We start from the raw sequence: 10,447 nt of genomic DNA on the forward strand, positions 1-10,447 counted from the left end.
AGTCTGCAGCACCTGGTATTCCCAGGCGGACTCTCATCCAAGTACTAACCAGGCTTGACCCTGCTTAGCTACCAAGATCAGATGAGATCTGGCGTGTTCAGGGTGGTGTGGCTGTAGGCTGCCAGACAGATGTGCCCTGAGCTATTCCCTAGGCACACTAAAGTATGGCAGTGGCGAGAACTGCTCCCATACAGGGAGCACCGTCTTTTTAAAAGACATGACATCGACTTCCGGTGGGCGGGGCACCCAGAGTGGCCGCATTTTACTTGGGCTCCAGCCTTATATGCTATAAATGACCCAGGATTGGGTTTCTTTACCCGAATTAATCACCCAAAAGCTGCCTACTACAACGCCACTGCACTACAGAGTGACTTGTTTCAGTTATTGGGTCTGGAGCCAGAATCTATCCACCGGGATCCAAGCCTGAAGAGGTCAGGCGTTCATGACTGCCCCCCGCCATTTTGGGCATGAAAAGCCTGAGAGAAGACTTTCCTTCTCCTGCTAAAGCGGCCATCTCTGCCTTCTCAGGAGTCGCACCGCAGAGATTGCTAGCCCCCTTGAAGACTACACCTGCATGGGATAATTATATGTGGCAGAAGACTGGCAAGCGTTCGCGGACCATCCGTTTTACCCGCTGCTGACGTCCTGGCCTGAAGTGGTTAACACGCGGAGGCGCTGTACCTGTGACCGCTCCCTTGGATTGGCAGTGTGGGTGATCAGGTCGTGCGTTGCGGTCCGGAGCCTCTCCTCTGGTCATTGGCAGCGGTGATCATCGATCCCCTCCGGTACTGCAACATAGCCTGAGGTTACACTTGTTCTAATTAGCGGAGCTTACCTGCCGGATGCGGGCTGAGGTTCCGGGGGGCGATGTCCGGGTGATAGGGATGTGCCTGCTCGGTATATCTCCTAGACCCCACTGCATACTCAGCCGCTGATGGGACAGTCCTTCCGGGTACTTCTGCTGCAAGCTACGCGGCCTGATACCCCCTCCACTGCTGTTCCTGACACGGTGTCTCCCCGAGTGTGACTGTCAATATAGCTGGGGATCTATCTGGCTCCGGTCCTTTGCTGGATGTTGGCAGCTATTTGCTGAAGACCGCTGCACGCCTGGAAACCTGTTTGATGCCCTTGAGATTGCGCGGGCAATGAAGGACCTGTCATAGATCCTGGATCCCCTTTTGCTGCATTTGAAGGAGACGATCTGATCTTAAGTGCCTTGTACCCTGATGTGATAATCGGAGAATACTTACTTGGAAGCTGTCGCTTATCTCTCCCTCCTCCCAGGGACCCCAACCTCTACACAGAAGTCTGATTTCCGGTGTGTGCCAGCAATCCATTGTCTTTCTGGTTGAAGACTACTTGTAATAATTATCCGACCCCCTCTGCTTCTCCCCCGACCCCGATTACCTGCTTGGTTGTTAACCCCATCCCTATACCGCGGTCTCTGAGTGCTGAGGAGGCATCGCTGATTCGGACACTGGGCTGCTGATGTCCGGACTTTCTATTTTTGCTGTTCTGGGAAGGTGCGGAGGCCGAGGTGCTCATTTTGCTGCACTTGGCTAATACCCCGGTTGATCCTGGACTTTGTTGTGCCATGCTGAAAGTCTGATAAGTAACACAGCTAAATATTTATACTTGTTTTTCTTTTTGTGAGCTTTTAGTATATTGTACTTTGAACAGTGAAGATATACCTTTGTCTATCATATGTATTATATCTGACCTAACACTAGTACATTGCTGCCATCTGCTGGTCAAAGTGACAAACAACAGTATCTAATTCTAGCCTCTATGCTGATAGGCATTTCATAAATTATCTGTATATCATTGTTGCCACATACTGGCAGCAACGGAAGCAAATTTTGTTAGTTTCATGTTACAGGTACACGGTGTATCATGGAACCTTGGTAGGGCTTCATCATATAGAGGAATGTAGCTCAATTATTCTTGCTCAGATTATAAGACATAGGTATTAGACAGAATGATGTATATTTTTGAATCTTCATAACATGTCTGCAATTTAGGGGTGGTCCGTGCGCATATATGCCTGTACCTTGCTATATCTCTTGCTAATCTAGTGTCCTGCTGAGGAATTTGGAATTCTTCTGACCTTACTAACTGCTAAGGATCTACTTTGAGTAGAATTTTCAATGGATCTCTCACTAGGTTATGGACAGATACGTCCGTAAATCTACTCCCGCTTCACAAGGGTCGACAGGTAAAATGGGCAAAGTGTCTAAGACTCCAGCTAAAGTTATTCCCCCTTCTCCATCACGTAGTGACACTGCTGATATGGAACCTGAGGAAGCTACAAATTTCAGTCATCACTCTCAGGGTCCCTCGTCAGTTGCTGAAACGGCTCAGGAAATTTCTAAAATACTAATGCCTCTAATAGATAAAAAACTGGATTCCCTCCAGTCATCTTTTGACGCTGCACTTGCTAAAATAGATTCCAATACCTCCAGACTCGCTGCCTTAGAGCAGCGAGTTAGTGATGTGGAGGATCGCTCCCATGATATGCAACACACTGTAGATACGCAATTGAACAGCGTTCAATCGCTATTAGTCAAAATTGATGATATGGAAAATCGACTTCGAAGAAGTAATTTGAGGTTTATTGGGGTACCTGAGCAAATAACTGGCCAGGCTCTGGTTCAACTGGTAGCCCACAAAATCCCTGCAGCCCTAAATTTGTCGGAAAATTCCATCTTGCCCCACGTAGAGAGGGTCCATAGAATAGGTCCGGAAAGACCAGCGCCTAATTCACGATCTAGACCAGTGATTGCAAAGTATCTAGACTATCGAATGAAGGAAAGGATACTTGCTGAATATAGGAAGATACCCACACTAATGATAGATGGTTATAAGGTGCTCATATTCCAGGATTTTTCAGCAACGGTAACACAGAAAAGACGGGAGTTTTCAGATGCGTGCAAATTATTGTATGAGCGCAACACTAGATTTGCTCTGCTATATCCTGCCAAGCTGAGGGTGGAGGATGGGGGTCAAACATTGTATTTTTTAGACCCTAAGATTGCTAAACATCATTTTGGTGTGGGTATAGACAGGGAGCGCCCGCCGCAACGGTCACCAAATAGATGATTGGATAACTGTTATAACACCAATTTAAGGTACGATTCTAATTTCTAAGCATCCACGATCATCCCTGAGAGTAGATTGTTCATTTACATTTGATGCTAATCTGTTAAACGAGAAACTAATATTGAATGCCATCACGTCTGATTGACATAAAGGAGCATTCCTCGTTCCAGTGAAGTTTTTCTAGTGTACTGATACACGTTTTGTTTGCTACTTTATAAGTGATATTTAGTAGTTCAGGTGTGAATCACAGGTTGCGAGTGATGAACACCACATTGAAATGTTGGAGAGAAAATAAAAGAAAAGGGTGTAAGAGACATTGCGCAGAAATGTATAATGCATTTATTTTTCTATGGTTTTTCATTTTTATTTTTATTTAAATTTTTTATTTTGTTGGCTCTCTCTCGTTTTCTCTCTCCCCCCCTGGGGGAATTCGGTGCCGGGGGTTTCGCATTCTTTAAATAAGGTGGTCTCCGCATGCTGGGACGGAGTACCACGTTTTGACTTCATTTTGTTCTTAAACTGTTTTGTCCCACAGCAAGGTATTGGATAAGACATGTCTAACGATATGAATACTGGTAATACTGGGGCACCGGTTTGTTAAGTTGAAATTTTTATCTTGGAATGTTGGGGGTTTGAACTCTACTATTAAGCGCAAAAGAGTAGTAACGCATTTAAAAAAATTTAAGTCAGATGTAGTTTTTCTGCAGGAAACGCATTGGGCAGAGGGAGATATTTCCACTTTGAGGACCCCATGGATAGGGGAATGTATTAAGGCTAGCTGCGGTAGAAAGATCAGGGGGGTGGCCACAATATTTCAAAGGAATCTGCAATATTCTATTATAAATACCATAGCTGATCCTAATGGAAGATTTTTGATTATTGATGTAGAGATTCAGGGTGCCTGTTATACTCTGGTAAATCTGTATGCACCAAATGTTTCACCTCAAGAATTTATGAGAAGTGTGATGGACATCTTGGCACAACGTACTAACTATGCATTGATAGTGGCGGGAGATTTCAATTCAGTAGAGAATCCCTCATTAGACAACCGACTCCTCAATCATCTAATATGACAATATGGAGACAATTCCAATCTTTTAAAGCAAATCATCAACTTACAGATGTTTGGAGGCTATTGAACCCTACAGATAAATCATACACCTTTTACTCTGCTGTCCATAAATCTTGGTCGAGAATTGACTTGTTTCTGGTCTCAGATAGCCTGGTATCTAGAACACAGGAATCCAGATTGCATTAAATTCTAATATCTGACCACGCGCCTATTACAATTTCGTTGAGTGTAACGCAGTCTCCGAGAAACTTGAAACATTGGAGGTTTCCGTCTTATTTGTACAAGTCCACTAAATTTAGAGATCACCTACTAGCACAGTGGATGAATTATCAAGACGATAATATAGAGGCATGGGATACACCAACAATTTTTTGGGGTGCATCGAAGGCTGTAATGCGGGGACAGATCATAGCTTTTGTCTCATCCCAGCGAAAGACAGAGGCTGCTGTGTATAAATCAATGTCAGAGGCCCTAACTTTAGCGTTACAAAATTATATAGTAGACCCTACTGATGTATCTCGGGAAACGTATGTTCAGGCGAAACAACTCTTAGAATCGCACCTGTTATCCCAAGCTAAAAAGGATGTATTGTTTACTAAGCATAAATTTTACAGATGGGGGAACAAGGCTGGAAAGTTGCTTGCTAACGTGTCTAAGCCCTGGCGTAGAAGAACATATATCACAGCCATTAAAGATCCGCATACCAATGCTTTACTCACAACGAATAATGAAATTATAAATAAGTTTGAAGAGTACTATAAGGACTTATATAGAGATCTTCCTTTTGATCAGTCTCGGTATGAAGCTTTGATCCCCAATGACTTGTTGCCTTTATTAACTATAGAACAGCAGGAGGCACTCTCTGGGAAAATAACTCTAGATGAAATGCTGTCGGCTATTTCACAGTTACAACTCGGGAAATCACCGGGCCCAGATGGTTATTCAAACTAATATTATAAATTATTGCGGCACCAGGTGGCCCCGATTCTAGTGGATTTATTTAATGACATGATAGATAACAATTCTCCATTCCCATATTTTACAAATACAACTACAATATTGATCCCTAAACCTCAAAAGGATGTACAAAAATTAGAATCGTACCGACCTATTAGTTTGTTGAATACTGACGCGAAGTTATTAGCTAAAATTATGGCAAGTCGCTTACAAACTATTTTGACAGAATTACTAACTCCTCATCAACTGGGTTTTGTAAAAGGGCGTCACTCAGTTCGAGGAGTTAGAGCGGCCATTGCTGCAGTGGCAGTATCAGCTGGGACATCTCCAATTACCACTAATACTCTATTAAGTTTAGATACGACAAAGGCATTTGACACAGTGTTATGGCCCCACCTATTTAATGTGTTACAAATGCGTGGGTTCGGCTCTTCATTTATCGGACTGATCAAATATCTTTATTTATCCCCAATGACGTCCCTAATGATAAATGGTTGTACTAGTGCACCTATAGAGATGTTTAGAGGTACTAGACAAGGGTGTCCTCTGTCACCCCTCTTATTCGATCTAGCTATAGATCCGCTGATTAGAATATTGGAGAAGGACGATCTTTTTAAGGGAATAAAGATTGGTTCTAAAACAATAAAATTAACAGCATTTGCAGATGATATAATGCTTTACATTGCAAATCCTCATGACTGCTTAACGCATATACTGGGGCTTTTGAAAAGTTTTGAAGAAATATCAGGGTTCGCGGTGAACATAGGTAAATCGGAGGCACTTTATTTGGGTTCGCGCAATTCATTGCCACGTCTACCTAGTGATGTTCCACTTAAGTGGGCCAAAGACAGGATTACATACTTAGGTATTGTGCTTCCCAGCAATTTGGCAAATTTATATCCTTTTAATTATAGACCCATTATAAAAAAGATTTCGGACGAATTGGATGGCTGGAGGAATATCACTCTGTCATATATGGGTCGCGCGAGCTTAATCAAAATGATGTAATTTCCAAGATTAATGTACATGCTCCAAATCCTACCTTTGCTCATTACAGTTAAGGATCTGAGTCTTTTAAATAAGATATTTAGATCCTTTATATGGAATGGTAAACGGCCTAAGATTAGTTTGTTAAAATTGCAACAAACCAAATTGAATGGAGGAATAAGCTTTCCAGACATTAGATTATACAATAAAGCAGCTATGTTCCGTTATTTGTCGGATTGGATAAATGGATCAGAGAATTATGCCAATACTTCACTTGAGCGAGAGTTCTTAGACCAGTGCCGATTTGATTACATTTCTTCACTCCCCTGATCAGGAACTACCCACCACAATTAAAAATAATCCATTACTGTGGAATACAAAACGAGTTTGGCACTTTATAAGACAAGAGGCAGGCCTTAACTCACACAAATCATTATTTCTTCCTCTCGTAAGAAATCCGCATTTTCAGTCTGGGCAGGCGACATATCCATTCACAATATGGCGAGTGGGTGGCATTCAGAGAATAGGATGTTTGGTAGATAAAGAAGCATGTCGGGTTTTATCTTTTAGCGAAGCTGCAGAAAAGTATAATACTCTGTTGGGGTTCCCCATGGCCTTCCTGCAGGCAAAGCATTATATCAACTCAGTAATCCAGGTGTTTGTGGCGAAAGATTGGAATAATCCAGTAGATGACCTTCTTTCCAAACCTCCAATACTCAAGAAAGCTATTTCTAATTATTATCAATATTTTAAAATAACTTTGGATCACGCGTCCAATGGTAGGGGACTTTCGCAGTGGATTCAAAAATTTCCCTTGTATACAGTTGAACAGTTATTGACTGCCCTAAATTATTCTTGTAAATCTTTAACATCAACAATATATGTGGAGATGTTTCTAAACATTTTTCACAGAGCCTATTTGTCTCCGCATAGAAGTTTTTTAATGGGACGTTCGGTTTCTCATTCCTGTTATAGGTGCGGAGAAGATAATGCGGACTTATATCATTGCTTTTGGTCGTGCCCTATAGTCCGAGGATTTTGGTTACGGATCAAGCGATATGCGGAGTCAGCTTTACTCAATTATGTCCCTTTCACTCCAGAGTGGGCTATTTTTGGCATTATACCTGCAGATATAAGGGCTAGCAAAGGAAGCAGAAGACTGTTATTGGCAATTAGTGCGGCTGCTCGTAAAACGTTATTGCAGGAGTGGATTTTGACTTCCTCCCCCTCTTTTGTGTTATTTAAGACAAAATTATACAAAATATTTTGAATGGATTGGGTAGAGGTAGTCTTGGAGAAGGAAAAGAAAGTAGAGAAATTTTTTGATATGTGGGAATCATATATATCTACATTATCCCTCGACATAAGGCGCCAAATATATTATAGTGTGAAGGATACATCTTGGTTTTTACTCCAGACTATTGGGAATAATCCACCAATAGACATCAACTCTACCGCGACATAATGTGTTTACATCAGATGCAGGTGGCTGTGGTTCCTTTGGGGGAGGGGGGGGGAGGATTGGGAGAGAGCTCTTTTTTTTTTTTTTTTTTTGCTTGTTTATATTTGTTTTTGTTTGTATCTGTCAAATGTTGAAAGTTTCAAATATTATCTGATATATAATATGATCTGATAACTAGGATGTATGCAGTGTTTACATGGTGGAATACTGCTATCATAAGCTATATATATGTATATGGTTTTTGATTTGTTTTTAGGTTTTTCTTTCTCCTTAGGTAGACACACTGTTACTATATTATGTCCAAAACAATTATGATCTATATGTCTACTGTACTCTATGTATATCTATATTTTTCGTGACTGTTATTTTGATGTATTTGATTGTGTTTATGTGCGGTGTCTCAATAAAAGAAATTGTTTTAAAAAAAAAGTAGGTTTTAAAAAAGGCTCCGATTGAAATAATCTGCATCCAGTGTACCCGTTTTCCAATCAGGAAGCCACCATGGGTGTATAAAAGTTCACCCTGTCACGGACCTGGCATTATTGGTGTGTAAGGTCTGTAACTGTGAAAGGGGTCTTACATGGGATGTAGGCATTTACAAATCCCCAGTGCAACCCACCTTCTGCGTTGTGAAAGAAGTTATCAGTCCTATAGAAATATTTCTGTAAATGATATCCCCTTTCCTTTAATAGTGTGTGCATTATTTATTCACGCCCCTGAATGGACACAATCTATTATGTAGTAGTGACAGTGTTTGATAGCCAAGTATAAAGCAGTCATTTAATTTTAATCAAATAATATACTGTAAAATGTGTGAACCATTAATTCAATGTTATAAGATTATTAGGGGTAATTTTACTAAGAATCGAGTTTGTGTGAGTTTAGCCTGTTCTTCAAACTCGCAAATTTACTAAGAAAAAACAGGTGTGTTTTATCAAAACAAACATCAAATCTTGTACGTGTTTTCTAAAATCCCCCAAATACACCATCGCCAAAACTCGCAATTACTTCCCATAGGAAACCATACAACTCGCAAATTTACCAAGAATCGAGTTTGTAAACTCATTAGAGAAAATAACAAACTCACCACTAAATACTTTTCAAATAGACGACCTCCTGAGATGAGTGTTTGGGCGAGTTTGGAAGTGTTCACAGGTGTTTGTAGTTTCACTTATTGGCAACACAATGATGATGCCTATAAAAGTGGCTAAAGCTGCAGCGTACATTAGTCTGGAGAGTTCTGCAGCACTGCCGGGAATATGATGTGGCTGGGATTTATGGGGCTCTACCAGCAGGCTGAAAGCAACCAGGAGCAAGAAACTGAGCAAGCTCAGGAGGTAATGCCGGTTTCCCAAAGCTTGCGCAGGGCATGTTTCTTTAGGAGGTGTTTGAACCTGAACGCATTGGCCGATGGTGAGGTCATACAGATGTTCCGGCTGAACCATAACATCTTCCATCTGTATGACCGAGTCAAACTGGACCTAGACCCTGACACAGCACGTTCCCACTATGTCTCAGGCCTGCATAAGCTTCTGGCTGTGTTGCAGTTTCTGGCTACTGGGAATTTTCAGTCTGTTACTGGTAGAGTTCTTGGTATATCCCAGTCCACATTCTCCAGATACTTCACCCAGGTACTGGCCTCATTTAGGACACTTATGGATTCCTGCATCTGCTTCCTTAGCCATGAGACACAGTGGCAAGGTAGCTTTGTATGGCATTGCAGGCATGCCAAATGTCTTGGGTGCTATTGACTGCACACACATTGAACTGAGACCACCTAGGGCCAGGGCACATGTATACCTAAATAGGCACCATGCCCATTCTAACATGCAGGTGGTGTGTGATGCAAAAATTTAAATCAAGAGTGTAGTCGGCTACCCTGGCTCATGTCATGATGCCTTCATCCTCAATCAATCATCCCTTCATAATTGTTTTGATGCCGGAGGGATGGTTGCTGGGTCAGTACCTTAGACATTGCCACTTTAGTAATGTTACGCATGTTTAGATCTGTTCACTAAATATATTTTGAATTTATTTACAGGTGATTCTGGGTATGGGTGTCTTCGTTGGCTTCTGACCCCGTTGGCACTTCCAGTTTTTCCTGCTGAGCATAGTTATAATCGAACACATACTGTAAGTCTACTAGATCTGTGATAGAGCATACATTTGGGCTGCTTAAATCTCGTTTCCGATGTCTGGATAAATCGGGTGGTCTTTTGTTATACGCTGTTGCTAAAGTTTCAGATATTGTGCTCAGCTGCTGTCTATTGCATAATGTGTTTTCAGCAGCCAATCCCGGCTGATTTTGCTTTAGACAGTGAGCAGGCAGGAGACTCTGGGCCCGATTCTGACCCGCTCATGAGCGCACAGCGCTCGCAAGTGGGTCAATGGTCCCTCACTGCGCATGCTGGAGCTGGCCCCGTGCAGACTGTTCTCCGGAGGTCTGCGATCTCCAAACAGATTAATAACACAGGTCTGCGTTGAAAAAGCTTTTTTAACATACGTATAGATTTTTGGCTTCTGAACACGAAAAATGACTCCCGATTTTGCATATCACATCATGTTTTTCTGCAAGGTCCACATGGGCCTGGAGCTGAAATCTACAAAGGGCCTAAACCCCATACTGTCTAAAGGAACATTGCACCACACAACTACAAGGTGAGCTGGCGAAGGTGGAAACAGATGCAACACAGTTTTGCCCTGTGCCGGCTCATTTTAACCCCTGCCTACTACCACATACACAGTACACACTACACACACACAGTACATACACAGTACACACCACATACAGTACAGTTTAAATTTTTAGGCAATGTCAAAGGATCTAAACTACAAAGAAATAGACAGGGAAATGCTTAATAATGACAGTA

The 10,447-nt window shown here is 41.9% G+C and overlaps 1 pseudogene; it reads right to left on the reverse strand.

Annotated features, from left to right (window-relative positions):
* Nucleotides 1–119, reverse strand: LOC148517300 (5S ribosomal RNA; annotated as a pseudogene).
* Nucleotides 120–10,447: the final 10,328 nt, after the last annotated feature.

Source organism: Taudactylus pleione, unplaced genomic scaffold, assembly GCF_031769625.1.
Source record: "Taudactylus pleione unplaced genomic scaffold, aTauple2 ptg000224l, whole genome shotgun sequence".
Classification (NCBI taxonomy): Eukaryota; Metazoa; Chordata; class Amphibia; order Anura; family Myobatrachidae; genus Taudactylus; species Taudactylus pleione.